The following is a 15,837-nucleotide window of genomic DNA, read 5'->3' on the forward strand; positions in this document are numbered from 1 at the left end:
ATCTCTTACTGTGCCTCGCTTATAAATTAAACTTTACCATAGGTATGCATGTATAAGAAAAGACTTAGTGTATATGTAGGGTTGGATACTATCCGCAGTTTCAGGCATCCACTGGGGGTCCTGGAACATATCCCTTGAGGATAAGGGGAAACTAGTGTATTTTCTCCCAGTCTGTGGCTTGTCTTCTCATGCTCTTGATTTTTTGCTTTTTAAAGGAAACATAAGTCATTAATTTTTCTTAGCAGCATAAACTAGTAAGATGGGGAATGCTGCATATCGGGATAATTGAGCCTGAAAAAGGAGGATCCCTGAATGTATAATGTGGTAATTAGTACTCTAGTGCTTTTTACACAGAATTGGCAGGGTTCTATTAACAGGGTCTCACTAATGCTTGCAGCTCTCTTACAGACCCAGGAGGTCTCAGGTAGTTTCCTACCTTAAAACGTTTGTTTTGAAAATTTGTTCATGGGTCACAAGTTTAGAACTCCACATTTACTTTATCACAGAAATAAGTTGTAAGTGACGGGTATAGTTCTTGGACAGCTCACAAAAGCTTACTTAACTTAAACTTGTTTCAGTGACAGTATAGAGAGGTATGTAAGAACATATAATCTAGGCCAGAGGCCTGGAGTCCAGTCCCACCTCTGCTGCTCTGTGACTTTAGGGAAGCTACCTAACCTCTCTGAGCTTCGGTTTCTTCCTCCGTAAAATGAAGATATAATCATAGTACCTATTTCATAAGGCTGCTATAAAGATTCTAGGTGTTAGTGGCATGGAAAACTGTGCCTTGCACCTAATAGGTACTGGTAAGAATTATCTATTATTAGTTCACTCTTGTAAACTATAGAACTTACAATAGAAGTCTGAAGTCTGGGTCCTAAGGCAGGGAGCTGCCATGTCTGATTTAGATACCCCTCTATATAAAAGCATTTACTAAATTGTATAATTGTATTTAGTAAATAGCATTTACTAAGCTGCATAACTGTTGACTTATTTGTCTGTCTCCCCCACTGGACGGTAAGCTCTATTGAAGGCAGGGACAGTGTCGTATCTGACACTGTCACACTGTGTAATCATAAACCTGAAAACAGCAAGTGTTCAGTAAGTGGTAACTAGTAATAGTAGCAGTGGCAGTTGCAATAGCAGATGCTCGATAAATATTTATGGAATGAAAATCCAGGTACGAGGAGAAGGAGGGAGAGAACTTCCTCTGCTTTGGGCACAGTGCCAACTTCAAACAAAATCTGGGAATGGGCAAAATTCCTCTCTGATATCTTTCTACTCTTTCTCTCACATCTTTTCCCACCTTATGGTGCCTGCCTTCCCTGGCACCTATGGACTCAGTGACTTCATGTTGCTTGAATTATCCCACAATGTTATCTCTCTGGCCTGCTGAACCCAAAAAGTGCTCCATGCTTTACAATCACCCTTCTATCTCCTGCCAGTCAAAATTGCTCTTCCTTCAGGTTAACCAACGTCAGCTAGCTATTAAGGGAAAGGGTCTTACACAAATTCACACGAATGTGTGTGAACATCTAAGAGTCCTTAATGCTCTGAGAGATTTACGTTTTTCAAAGACTGCAGTGAATATCCATTTAGCGGAATTACTAGCTGTGTATTAAAGTGAAGGGAAAGGAAGATACTTTTTACAGGGGTGGGGAGGGGTGAGGAACTGCCAGGTAGCAAGCTGGCCGAGGAGGAACTTTCCTACAGGGTTTCTGACTTTTATCTTCCCTGTTACTAAAGTTACCATTCCCAAACATCTTACGTTCACCCCCTCAGCCCCCTCATCAGCATCTGCCCATGGCACTGTCAAGAAAGGGCGCAGTTTGAGGAGGGAGTGGAAAAAGGGCTAAGAGGCAGAGCTAGAGATTTTATGTGTAGTCTCAATCTTGAGAAAATAGGAACAGAAGTGTATTATTTTTGGAAGACAGTTCTCCATGAGTGCCTCCCATTTCTATACATCTTGCAAGCAGAGAGAGTCTGCCTTTGTTCTGGAATATCTTTTCAAGGGTGTTTGTAAGGCGAACAGCTTAGGAAGGCAGAGGGAGTGTCCCTCTCTGGAGCAAAGACTAGGTTTGTTTACTGTCCAGTATAATAAAGATGGTGCTCCCACTGGGCAAAGGGCAGGGAGGCTTACTGATCCTTATAAAAGATTCAATTACCTAAGCGTGGGGTTCCTCTCCTGTAATGCAACCCACTGCATGCACAGGGATCATCTGGCCCACTTCCTGTTACTTTGCAGGAGTTGGGACTCAGGGAACTAGCACAAATGCTGACCCTCTAGCTACTGCTATGGCTGTGAGTAAAAAACTGTCCTTTGCTTCTGGTCTGGGAGTTTAGTGCCTTCTGCCAGCATCCACGAAACTGTGACTGACCAACTTGTTAGCTTGCAAAGAGTGTAAAATCTCAGAGTGCTTGACAATTATTATATTTTACAGGTGAAAAAACTCACAGCTCTCCCCAGAGCAGAAATCTCCAAGAGTATATTAGGTTCTGAGAGGGGTTGTATTAACTTTCCCACGAGAATAAATGCATTAATTTATTAATTAATTTTTCAATATTTGCTAATGATTTTTTATGTGAAATCAGTACCAAAGGAAATCAATACCCTCTACTTTAAAAAAAATTTTTTTTATAAGATTTTTTTTTTGATGTGGACCATTTTTTTAAAGTCTTTATTGAATTTGTTACAATATTGCTTCTGTTTTATGTTTTGTTTTTTTGGCCGCGAGGCATGTGGGATCTTAGCTCCCCACCAGGGATCGAACCCTCACCCCCTGCATTGGAAGGAGAAGTCTTAACCACTAGACCTCCAGGGAAGCCCCAATATCCTTTATTTTTTAAGATACAGACTTTATGAGTGCTAATAGTTTTGTGTTGACAATCTGAGGAGTGGCTTGACATTGCTACTCAGCCAACACTGCTACTCAAGGCTTCGAATGCTGTTGTGTTTGGAGACTTGAGGAGAGGTGAGGGTGAATATTTAGCTTTCACTTCCTCGACCTCTGTCTGCACGCACATATAGAAATCAAATCTGTCCAGCCTCTATTTTTGGCGTGGGCAAAAACAACTCTGCTTCATCCTAATCCCTATGATCCCTGCCTACCCTCTTCCAAAACCTATTTAAAGACATGTTCCTCAAAGTTATATTTGTCCTTCCTTGAGGGAGGAAAAAGTACTGATCACTTACAAATGGAAAACTGGCAGAAATGTGTCTATGTAAGTCACCTGTCAGAAAGGGAGTTTGAGAAAATAGAGTAGTTCAAGTTTTCCGATCATAGTATATTCACCATTAGTGAAATGAGCTAAAGTCATTTCTTATTCATATTATTTTTGTGCAGGTTGAATCCTTAGAACACATTAATAATGGTGATAAAAACTAAAGTGCAATTCTCTTTCCTTTTCCTACTCATATAGCTCTTTAATGTCAAATTTACTCTGTGCTACATGCACATGACTTACAGGTTGCAAATGCAATCCCATTCTAAGGTCTGAATCGTTCAGTAATAGAATTAAGTTGTTAGTCTCCATATTAGCAGTTTAGCTTTCTTTGTTTTGTTTAAAAGCATAAATATCTACTCACCACCAGTGGATGAAGAGAGACTTGACTTTCTGACGCCTAATCAGGTCTAACTAGGTATGGATTTAGGGAAGGGAAAGTGGGCCTCACTTAAACATTCTGGATATATAAAGGACAATGTTTCCCCATTGCTTTAAACCATGCCCTTCTTCCCCAGACCCCAATTAGCTATCCTAATCTTCAAATGTAACTCCTTTATCTTGTAACTCAATTTAGGCAAAGAGTTAAGAGCATACAAAAAGAAAGAGAAATGGGAGAGAAGACAATGTTTTCTGCTTCTCCCTCCCTATATTCACCTGGAATAAATTATCTTAAATACGTAGGAAATATCCACATACATGGGATGCTCAGTGGTCTAATTTTAATGCAAACTTTGATTAAAAATTAAAATTACAAGATAGTCACACAGCAACATAAAACATACAGCTCAATTATTAACACTTTTGACATGATATTATAATCAGTAGAATGTCTTTAAGGACTTTAGGGATAAAGAAAAAGGGAGGAGATTATACTGTCTAAAAAATCATGAACTATGTGGATTTGAAATGTATCTTAAAGGACATCTAGTCTGATCTCATTATAATGCTTGAATCCCTCTGCACTGTCCTGGCTAAATGTTCGAACATATATGTTAATATTTTTATAATGTCAACAGTTTTAAAAAACACCATCCACATGCCACTGTAGATTCTTTTTTAGTTCAATAAATCCTTTCTTAGAAGAGTTTCAAATGCTGGGGAAAAAATTAATTGTGTGGACTACATCTTAATCAGTGAGTCCAATCTGTGAATAATTGCCTTTATAAGGAAGGTCGTTGAATCTCTTTGCGATGGAATAATTGTTCAAAGGGGAACTTTAAGTGATGCCTATGAGGGTTCCTGGGAAGCACTGATGTTCAACACCATCTAAATCTACAAGGACTGGAAAAGTCCAATTGGACATGTACAAATCAAATGGGGACAGCTGAGTCTCCGTTGAAAGTTGGGGCTTTTAAAATTTGAGCCTTGGATACAACCCAATCAGAACTTCTTAGGATTATGAGTTGGAGATGGGAATGGAGAGCAATTACAAGGATCTGCATTATTATAAACCAAAAAGAAGACAGATTATAGATTTTTTTGCATACAATAGATTTCAGTTTGACTACAAAACAGGAGAGAATGGTCTAAAATATAATTTGAAAGTGGAAGCTTTGAATCTTGGCTTGAATTTAATTTATCCTGGAAAAGGAGCTTCGTGCAAGGGACTTTGTTGGGATCCTGTGAAGGTGCTACTTGCTGCAGAGCCCAGCCACAATAACAAAAGAGCTGGTATCTGTATCAAACAAACAATTCCTGCACACAAAAGTCTTCCTCATAAAAGTTAGACATTAGTCTGAGCTACTGAACCACAAAAAGAAATCGTTTCTATAGGATGTTCTGTTTCATGAGGACTTTTTTTCTCTACTCAACTGTTTAGCCAACAGCTTCAAATTCTGAAATCCCAAGGGAGAGAGAGGCTTCTCACACATCCAAAAGAAGATGGCAGGCTCCCAAACCATAAATGGCTTCAATTTTCTTAAAAAACCAGCTTAGTGAATCACAGGTAGATTTTTACCAAAAATGCATTGATAGGCTTATGCTACCAATAATACCTTACTTAAAAAGAATCAGCTTTTTCTTGGCTAGAAATAGTATGCGTACTGTAGCCAAATGCATTAGAACATCAACAAAGACAACTTTGGAGATAATTCAGGAAAAGCCCAATATCCACAAATGAATTGATTTCAGGAGGAATAATAAAAGCTCATAAGCTAACAAGAGTACATTAAGGATTTATAGTGCTGTTAAGGGAACAAAATGGAATAGTTTAATTAGAATGACTTTCTGTGAGAACATATAAGATCTTATTCATGAGTTTTGATTTGTTTCAGAAGCTACTTTTATATAAATGCAAAATGTAAAATTGAGTACAAAGCAGGAAAAAATCACCAGTACCTAAGGAAATGAAAAATCCCAAGGTGTCAGTGTGGCCATGAACGAAATGATCTTACATACAGAAAACATAGGACGGGTGTATCATAGGAGACAGTCATGTTCAGAATCCATGACTTTATATCCCAGAATCTCACATCAGCAGCAACAACTACCCTTTCCTACTGTTCCTTTCTGTTTAATGTGGAGTGAGCCTCTATAGAATGATGAGCCTAAATTAAACCCACAATCAAAGAATAGTGAGCTGTCCACCACTTAAAACCCTTCAGAGTCTCCTGATTGCCTCCAGATAATGTCCTTTACCTAACACTTAAGACTTTTGGTAATCTGGCCCTTGCCTATCTTTCTGGCCTTATCTCCTGCTACCTTCTCTTTGAGACTTTGTATATGTGTTCCCTCTGCCTAGAATACATCCATTCAAAAAAAGTTATTGAGCACCAATTCTATGCCCTTCCTTAAATGTCTGCCTGGCAAACTCTTCAACTTTCAGAACTCAAAAATCTCCTCCTCCTTGAAGTTTCCTTCCTCAAAGCAAGTTAATAACCGTCCTCTTACCCTTTTAAATAATGCCACCACTGTACCTTGTACACAACCCTTGTGGAACCATACAGCAACTTTTTTTTTTTCAAGGAAGTGAAAAATATTACACTAGTGAATGTATGCCAATTGTTAAAAGTTTTCAGTATTCCAATTGTTAAAAGTTTTCTCCTTTTCAGAAATAACCACAGTTAAGAGTTAGGGACGTATTTTTTCAGGCTTTTTTCTATAGACTTATATACCCGATAGGCAATTTAGTGTACTTAAAAACACAGGTCTTGGGCTTCCCTGGTGGCGCAGTGGTTGAGAATCTGCCTGCCAATGCAGGGGACACGGGTTCGAGCCCTGGTCTGGGAAGATTCCACATGCTGCGGAGCAACTGGGCCCGTGAGCCACAATTACTGAGCCTGTGCGTCTGGAGCCTGTGCTCCGCAACAAGAGAGGCCGCGATAGTGAGAGGACCGTGCACTGTGATGAAGAGTGGCCCCCACTTGCCACAACTAGAGAAAGCCCTCGCACAGAAACGAAGACCCAACACAGCCCTAAAATATATATATATATAAATAAATTTTAAAAAAAACAAAAACACAGACCTGGAGACAGGCTGTTTGGGAGAAAATTCAAGCTCTACCTCTTAACATTTTGGGGTTCTTGGGCAAATTACTTCTACTCTGTGTCTCAGTTTCCCTATCTATAGAATAGCAATAATAATAATAATAGTACATAGCTGACCTAGTTAATACATAAAGCACCTAGAACAGTGTCCTGCACATATTACATTCTTTAAAGTGTTTGCTCTATATGTTATGCAAGTATAGGTTTTTATGATGCTTTTAAAAATATATAAAGGAAATTATACTATACTTGCTGTTCTGCAACCTTTAACTTTGCTAACTATCTACCTTATTTTATAATACGAATTTACTATATGCTACTTAACCATTGAATATTTAGTTTGTTTCTAGGTTGATTGCTACATGACAATATTTTACAGGAAAATTCCTAAAATTTTTGAGTCAAAGTATATATTCACTTCTTGTTTACTTAGGTACTAAGGAATTGCCCTATAAAGAGTCTGTAAACAATTAAATTCCCATCTGCAATCTTGACCAGCAATGTCAAGGGTGCATCTAGTACACATTGAGTAAGACACATCTGCCAGGTCACACACCCTCATCAACAGGTGTCAAGAAGCCTCTGAGATAGGGCTTCTCTGGCTCCTTATCTCTAACTCCTGAGGTCATGAAGGAGCCCTGAATATACTGAATATCTTCTTTCCCTGCTCCTAACAGACACAGCCTTCCCATGACCTCACTGTCTGCCTTGAATCTACCAGGACTATCTTCATGATGCCCTTTGTCTATATGTTTATGTCACTCACCATAAGAAACTCCATATTCCAGGTCACCCCTTCTCTCTCATCAGCTATGCCCATTTCTGCTTCTAATCCTGTCTCCTACCCACCCTTCACCAAATTTCTGAATCCCTTCTACTCTTCCTTCTGGAATTCAAGATCCATCCTCAGCAAAATCTGCTGTCTTCAACCTCCTTTCTGAAAGTTTCCTTTACCTTCTTGCTTTACAGAAAAGCTGGCTGTCCTTCTGAGGATGCGTCTTCCCCTGCAGTCTTCACAATCGGGGACTGTTTTCCACACCCTTTGTATTTATAGACCCAGAATCAGGGTAGATTTCTCTGTAGCTTGACCCTGACGTCATCAGAAGATATCACTGATTAACCTCACTGGTGGGAGCATCTTCCTATGCCCGAGCCACTCCTAATTTCTCTATGATTTTAGCTCCTGACTCTCTGTCACTCTCCCCAGCACTTTTCCTATATTAATTTTTGAAGCTTCAGGATATATAGATGATATTTCTCTCAGTTTCTTGAGCTCCTTTCCTCTGTCTTGTCCTACACTCTACCTCAGCTATTACTCTCAAATTCTACTCCTAGAAGTTGTCATAACCATCCCTCAAATCCCTCCATCCTCACAATTTCATGCACCTCACTCTCTGGCCTTACCACCCCCTATAGTTGCCATTTATTCTTTCTAGTAGCACAACTCTAGCAATACTTCAATCTTTCCACAATCTTTAATTCATTAATCCTACCCTTTTTCCTCTATTCCACATGCCCCCTTACCCAACTTAAACTCCACAACTATAATTATTACCATTCCCCACATAATGCCTTCAACTCCCTTGCCCTTCCTCCTAGTCACTTGGCAAAACTAATCTGCTATGGCCATGCCTCTACTTGTACTTGTACAGCTGAATGAGCCTGCAGGAAAACACAGTCCTGCTTATTGAATCACATTAAATCAAGACCACAGATGTTGGGCTTCCTTGGTGGCGCAGTGGTTGAGACTCTGCCTGCCAATGCAGGGGACACGGGTTCGAGCCCTGGTCTGGGAAGATCCCACATGCCGCGGAGCAACTGGGCCCGTGAGCCACAACTACTGAGCCTGCGCGTCTGGAGCCTGTGCTCCACAACAAGAGAGGCCGCGATAGTGAGAGGCCCGCGCACCGCGATGAAGAGTGGCCCCCGCTTGCTGCAACTAGAGAAAGCCCTCGCACAGAAACGAGGACCCAACACAGCCAAAAAAATTAATTAATTAATTAATTAATTAATTAATTTAAAAAAATTCAGAGCCTGGGGTTCTCTGAAAAAAAAAAAAAAAAAAAAAGACCACAGATGTCAAGTGGGCTCTTAGGCTGTCTGACCATCACAACATGGAAGGCAGTGGAGGATGGAGGCAAGTAGAAACATGTGAAGAGTCATGTCCTGTGTGGAGGAAAGGTAGCAATATGGATTAACTCTATAAGGTGAGGAAAAACAGACATTTAAGTATGCGTTATTTATGAGCAACCACTACTGTTTTTACAAATTGTTCTCCCTTCAGGATGTTACTCTTGAGGATAAGGACTATGTTTATTCATTCTTGAGTTTTAGCAACCTATCACTCAATAAATGCTTGGGAAATCATTTTTGACCAGAACATTCCTTTGTTAAAGGTAACTATGTAAACTGATAAAGATGGTGGTGGGGATGGGAGTGATGGTGGTGATGTGGGTCTAGACACTTCCTAAATGTATTTTATCTAAACATCATCCTCTCAGAACTTTGATAGTCTTTATGTCCTTATTAAGCAATAACTGGTTGCATTTACAGAGGTAGATTTAAAATTTTAATTCTGAGAATATTGCGAATTCTTCAGTGCAGAAGTCCTAGATTCCTTGTGAATTTCTCCATCCCATGGCCTAATTCCATTTTGTTTCTTTTCCTCTTGCTACTTTCTTTCATTACTATTTTATTTGTTGGCCCATATTTAAGGTATAAAGCTATTTTGGGTGCAAGGGATCAAATTGGATAAAAGACTGATAATCTTAGTAATAATCCTTTCCCGTAAAGCCTTTTTTATTAATAATTTGATGTTTTATCTCCTATTAAAATTTTTGGATTAAAAAAAAAAGGTCACCAGCTATCAGGAGGGCTAACCAATGAAAGGAAGTAGAAATAAATAGTCCATGCACTGATTCCTTTAAATGGCATATTCTGAGATATTTTTGAGTTTTTTTCATCCGTGTTGGTGATAGAATTATTAAAAAAAAAAACCTGATGTTGGCCTGTGATAGATGGTCTCATTATACTTAGAATTAAATAAATATGTAATTATAATCCAGAATTTTAGGCTTTTTAAAAAAGCCACATAGATTTTTACATGTGACACAAGTCAAGATTGAAATTGAACAACAATCATGTATCAATTCATTCAGCATTTATATAATTTATATTGAGTGCATTTGTCTTCAAACTTTACTGAATTAGCAAGAATTCTTCCCATATTTATTTTTTGTAACTCACTGAGATATGGAAAATGGTGCAGAAAATAAATGCGAAGCCTTTTGTTTGTTCTATTGTTAACTGATTTAAGGCTTTGATTATCTATAGGCACTTTACACTCTAAAAAAAGAAATTAGTCACTTTATCAAGGCATACATTTTTTTCTGTAAAATTTTAGTATTTTATTTCTTAGTCACACTTCAAAACTCAAGAGATTAGTAATTTTTCTATATGAAAATGTAAAATATGTAATACATGATTATACAAACCTATTTAATTCCATTCTTTGTCTCTTTTTAATTAAACATCCTGCCTATCAGAGCTTATTAATCAATTACTTGATTAATTATTAATTGCTATGTGTATTTGATATGATATGAACATGGATAATCACTGTAGAATAATTTATAATGGAAAAAATTAGAAACAGTAAGATTTTGGCAAAGTAATTATGGTGCTCCCATGCAATAGAATACTATACTGGCACAAAAGTCATATTGTAGAAGGATATTTATTGTCATGGGAAAAAGTTCATGTAATACATTAAGTAAAAATTGTCGGCCATTGAACTTTATGTGTAGCTTTATACCTTTTTTCCCCTACAAACCAACACAGCAAAAAGATTATAAGAATTTTCACGTATTTCCAGGGGCAGAAGAGGAGTAGGGAAAAGGTTGTGAAAATTAATAAAGGGAAACCTCATTTAAAATGAAGTTGGGAAGCCCTGAACGGGGTGCTGTCAGGCTCCATCTGTCGCAGCTTACTATGCATTCCTGGGCGGGAAGAAGGTTACTTTACTACCCTAGCAGGAAGAAGGAAGATTTTTTTTCCTTGCCCAGTAACAACCCAGCCAATGAGAACTGCAAGTACTCAGCCAATGAGTAACCATTACCACCCTGAACTCTCACTTTCCTCCAATAGATTTCAGTTCAAAGCAGCCACTCCCAACTTCCCGTTTTTCTCTATAAAGTAACATTCCTCTCCTTCTTTCTCTGAACTTGCCTACAGTTTGCCGTAGTTAGCATGTCCTGAATTGCAATTCCTCTTCCATTTCCAAACAAACTCATTTTGCTAGTAAAATAACTGGTTATTTTATATTTAAGGTTGACAGGGTATTTAGGACTTGTGATGACTTTTAAGTTTTCCTTTAGCTTTTCTGTGTTTTCAAAATTTCTCCACTGACCATGTGTTATTTCTAAGTAGAAAAAATTTTTAAATGAATTCCTCAAATTAGAATCAGTTTTTGTAATTTCACTATCCAAATCAATATTTATTGAACACCAACCTAGTGCAAGACATTGTAGGAAGATTTTTTTTTTAATTTATTTATTTTTGGCTGCATTGGGTCTTTGTTGCTGCATGCAGGCTTTAGTTGCGGTGAGCGGGGGCTACTCTTTGTTGCGGTGCGCAGGCTTCTCATTGCAGTGACTTCTCTTGTCGTGGAGCGCAGGCTCTAGGCACGCGGACTTCAGTAGCAGTGGCACACAGGCTCAGTAGTTGTGGCTCGCGGGCTCTAGAGTGCAGGCTCAGTAGTTGTGGCTTACGGGCTTAGTTGCTCCGCGGCATGTGGGATCTTCCCAGACCAGGGTTCAAACCCGTGTCCCCTGCATTGGCAGGTGGATTCGTAACCACTGTGCCACCAGGGAATCCCAGGAAGGTATTTTTAAAAGACAATTTTTCCTGCAGTCTAGGAGCTTCCAGCCGTGTTTTAGAAGGATTGGATGTAAAAATAGAAAATGTTAAAAAATCAATAAGGTTTAAATAACAAGTCAAGCCAGGAATAGAAAGAGGATAAGCACATTTGATTAATTATATTGATAATTATTGCTATGAGGAGAATCAATTCTCTGCTTAACATTCCTGTGTTTAAACTGACTCACCATGAATCTAACCAACCCTTGCTTTTCTCTTTCTTATTGGTACATAAGCCTAGTTGTGTTTCATTGATGACCTCATCATTTGTGAATAACCCTGTTCTTGAGTTCAATTTCAGTGGCATTTAGCAAAGCACAATTCTGGAACCTCCTAGTTTTTTGACTGCAAGCCACTCAGTGACACGTGAGAACTCTGCAATATACAGTTGTCATTTCAGTCTCTACCCTTTGTCTGACATTTCAATTTAGATATAGCACGTAAAACTTTCTTCCTTCCCTATTTTCTGGTGTGGATTAAAAGATGCGGGAGAAAAAATAGTCATATATTTTTGCTCTGTAGCTCTTGACATATTTTCCCAGCTAAAGAAGGGAGAGTACGGTAAGTTAATTCGTCATTTAGTCAATGCCTGTTTCTTGAGAAGTATGTAGCAATGTACTAGTACCAAAGCACGATGCTGCAGTCAGTCAGTGAAGTGGTAAAATAAAGAGGGTTGAACTGAGGGACCCTAAATGTATTTCAAATAAGGACCCTAACCTTGGTTGTTTTCCTCCCTCAGTAATTAACAAACCATGTTTGTTAATTCTTCCAATGGGAAAGACTGGGAATGAATTATTGTCATTCAGAGAAGCTAATTCCACTGTAAAGAAATACATTACTTAGTACAGAAAGGAAATTAATGTTGTTACCTATAATAACGGAAAATGTTGGTTTAAATTTCACTAAATGTTACCTATGGGGTAGGTAAGACAAGTAATTGTTGAATCATATCCTTCTGTTACATTATATAGATTTTCACAGATTTCCTTCCAGAGTGATTTTCAAAACCCTGCGTGAGGATCTGTATTTCACCCCAGAGGGGACTTAAGTATAGGATAAATTTAAAAACTGATACGATTAAAGTGATAGCAGGGTCTTAATGACATTTCTTCATGCCTGGTAAGTGAGAAAGATGCAGGGATGAATAGTTTCCAGTAGCACTTGTGAATTATATTTATCTAATGAAAATTTATTTTTTCCTCCTTATTATGGGTTCCTCCTTCCTTCCCTCCTTCCATCTTATTTTCTTCCAATAATTTATATACACATGTTTGAAATTAGATTTCAAAGTTTATAAATCGTTTTGTCTGGGAACAAAGCAAATACGGTAGCCCAAAGGAAAACAACAGTAGCCTCCTTACTGTAACAGAACTTTTTAACAGCTCCTTTAAAACCTAAAAATAATTTATCTGAATTAAAGTAAACATAACCAAGTGAATGCTTTTTTCAAGTAATGTATTCCGTGTAAAAATTTTTTAGATTACTGTTTTCCCATAATACTGGAACATTGTTTCTCTGAAATTGAAATCTTTTTTAAAGAATGACTTCTTAACATTGCACTCACTCTTGCATAACTATAAGCCTGTTAAAACACACAAATTGTTCATTTAAGTGACTACATTATCATTTTCCCAAGATAATATTCACTGTGTACTTTTCTATACCTGAAGCTAGAAATTCTGCTTATAAAATTACTGATGGAATAGAGATAAACATTCTCCTGAGTAAGTGATTTCTCCCCACCCCCCAGAAGTCACTGTTTACATTATTCACTTCATATGAAGTAAATTTAGGATTTTTAAAAAAGGAAATAACAGTTGCTTTTTTCTCTGCTGCTTTTGGCCAAGCTGAATATTCTTGATGTTATATTTTTACCTGAAATTTAAAAGTTCTGAGTAATTTATTAGGCTCTAAATTTCTGGAAGACAACAAGAATAGAAAAAAGGAAACTCTATGATCTTTCCAAGGGTCCTCTCAGCCTCAGGGAGATCTGAGCGGTAGATGTAATAGTGAGAATTGAAGGGCTTGGGAGGAAAAGCACCCTGCCTCCAGACAGTGAGAACATTAGGGCTGGGACCTTCATCTCCTTGCCTGAAACCCTCATGTCACACGTGAGGAGAATGAGACATAAAGAAGCCAGCTGGCTTCCTGAAGGTCACTCAGCTGGCCAGTTCCCTTGTAAACCTGCACCTCCCTTCATTATCCTCCCAGTCACTTGAATAAGTCGACCCTAAGCTACTTCTCTTGATTTCTTGTGAGCTGAGCAATTCTCTTAAAAGCATGCTTTTAAAACTGCATTAAGGAATTGGCAGTTTGGAGAGCTGTTCAGAGTATCCAGCCTGCCATCCTACCGGGATTGAACTCAGCCTGAAGTCACCTTTGCAGTTCCTATCCTGCTCCTTCTCACCCATTCAGCATCCTTCTCTCACCACACTCCCGCTTCTGAGCCTGGTCACTTCGCGTGACCACACCTAGTGCCTAGATGCCTTTGCTAGTGCCATAGCCTTCATGCTCATCCTCCTCTACTCTCGAGAATGCTTACCCTCTTTTCTGCCTGGAGAAGTTCTGCCTTTTACGCCTAGTGCCTAAGTAGTGGATCTATTCAGTAAGTCTCTTTCTCTTCCCCGTTCCCCCTTGTTTAAGAGTGCAGATCAAGGCTGTAGGAAAACTGGGGTAAGAATCTAGATCATCTGGCTTGCAGACCAGTTAGTTTCCCACTCATTCGTCTCAGCCAAGCTCTGAGGACTGTCAACCTCTTGATGGAGGTTTCTTCCAATCTCTTAGACATACAAGTAAACGTCCCTTCACTAAGGGTGCTGAGTGTGCTCTTGGCTGATGACAGATCAGGGCAATTCCCTTCTATAACCTTCCTTTGCCCTCAGGATAAAGTCCATCTCCTTAACATAACCTAGAAGGCCTCTGCTGACCTCTCCAGCCTTTATGGGCGCTCTTCCCCTTAAACACTCAGATCCAGTCATGCTGACCTGGTCTCGGGTAGTCTGTTACCTCTGCATTCACAGCAACCCTTCATCCTTCACCAGGCAAATTCCTACCCACACATTGTGTTTGTTTCAACTGACATGTCATCCTTTTTGGAAAGCCTTTCCCGACCTTGGATTTGATGCTGCATATCATAGAAAATATCCTAACATGGTATAATAATGGATTATGGGCATATATGAATCCTCCACTCAGCTATGAAGTCCTTGAATCTTGAAGAGACTTTATCTCAATATCTGTAATACCTGCACAACGCTTTACGCTATAATTTCATTTTTAAACATTTACTTTTTTAATTGAAGTAAAACATGCATCTCAAAAAGTACATAAATCACATATGCACAGCTGGATGAGTTTTCACAAATGAAAGTCATGCTGTAACTAGCATTAATCAAGAAAAGGAACATTATCCCTAGAATAACTCTTCATACCCCTTTACAGTCTTTGCCTCTCTTATTGCTAACACAAAAGACTGTTGCCTGAACTTTATATAAATGGAATCATACAGTACGTATTCTCTTTTGTGTCTATCTTCTTTCTCTCAATATTATGTTTGTAAGAGTCTAAAAGCTTTTTAAAAAAAAAAAAAGTAATATTGCAGTATCTAAGATTTTAATCAATGTATATGAGATGTTTTCCATATCACCAGTTCAGAAAGAAGGCAGCTATTAAGAGGCATGCATGAAATTTCTCTCTAGAGGATGCCTGCTCAGCATTCTTTACTGTCATTTTTAACAGAACCCCCTTTTGTTCCTGTGCCACATGCAACCCATGTGATTCATGGGGGGGTGGTGAGCCTGGTTGGTAATCTTGCTCCGCCTTGTCAGTGATTGGCTGAGGAATGTGAGTCCCCATTTTGACCAATGAGACCTGAAGAGAGGTTTCCTGGGGCTCCTGGGAAATTTTTTGCCCACTACTCCAGGAACGTTTGCAGAAGTGACCCCTTAACTCTTTTTCTGGATGCATTGTCGTGTGTAGGTGTGAGACTTAGACCTCTAACGATACCCCATCACCAGGCTCGAGGATGACGTCAATACAATGAGGAAGACAGTGCCAAGAGTCACAAGGAAATAGGGCTATCTACAGGATTAAATCATCCTTGAATCTATTCTACCTCTAAGTTTCCAGATATGTCAATCAGCAAATCTCATTATTGTTTAATCCAGTTTGAGGTTTTTCTTGTTTGTTCATTTTCAGGTTTTTTGACCC

Source organism: Balaenoptera acutorostrata, chromosome 5 (genome assembly GCF_949987535.1).
Source record: "Balaenoptera acutorostrata chromosome 5, mBalAcu1.1, whole genome shotgun sequence".
Classification (NCBI taxonomy): Eukaryota; Metazoa; Chordata; class Mammalia; order Artiodactyla; family Balaenopteridae; genus Balaenoptera; species Balaenoptera acutorostrata.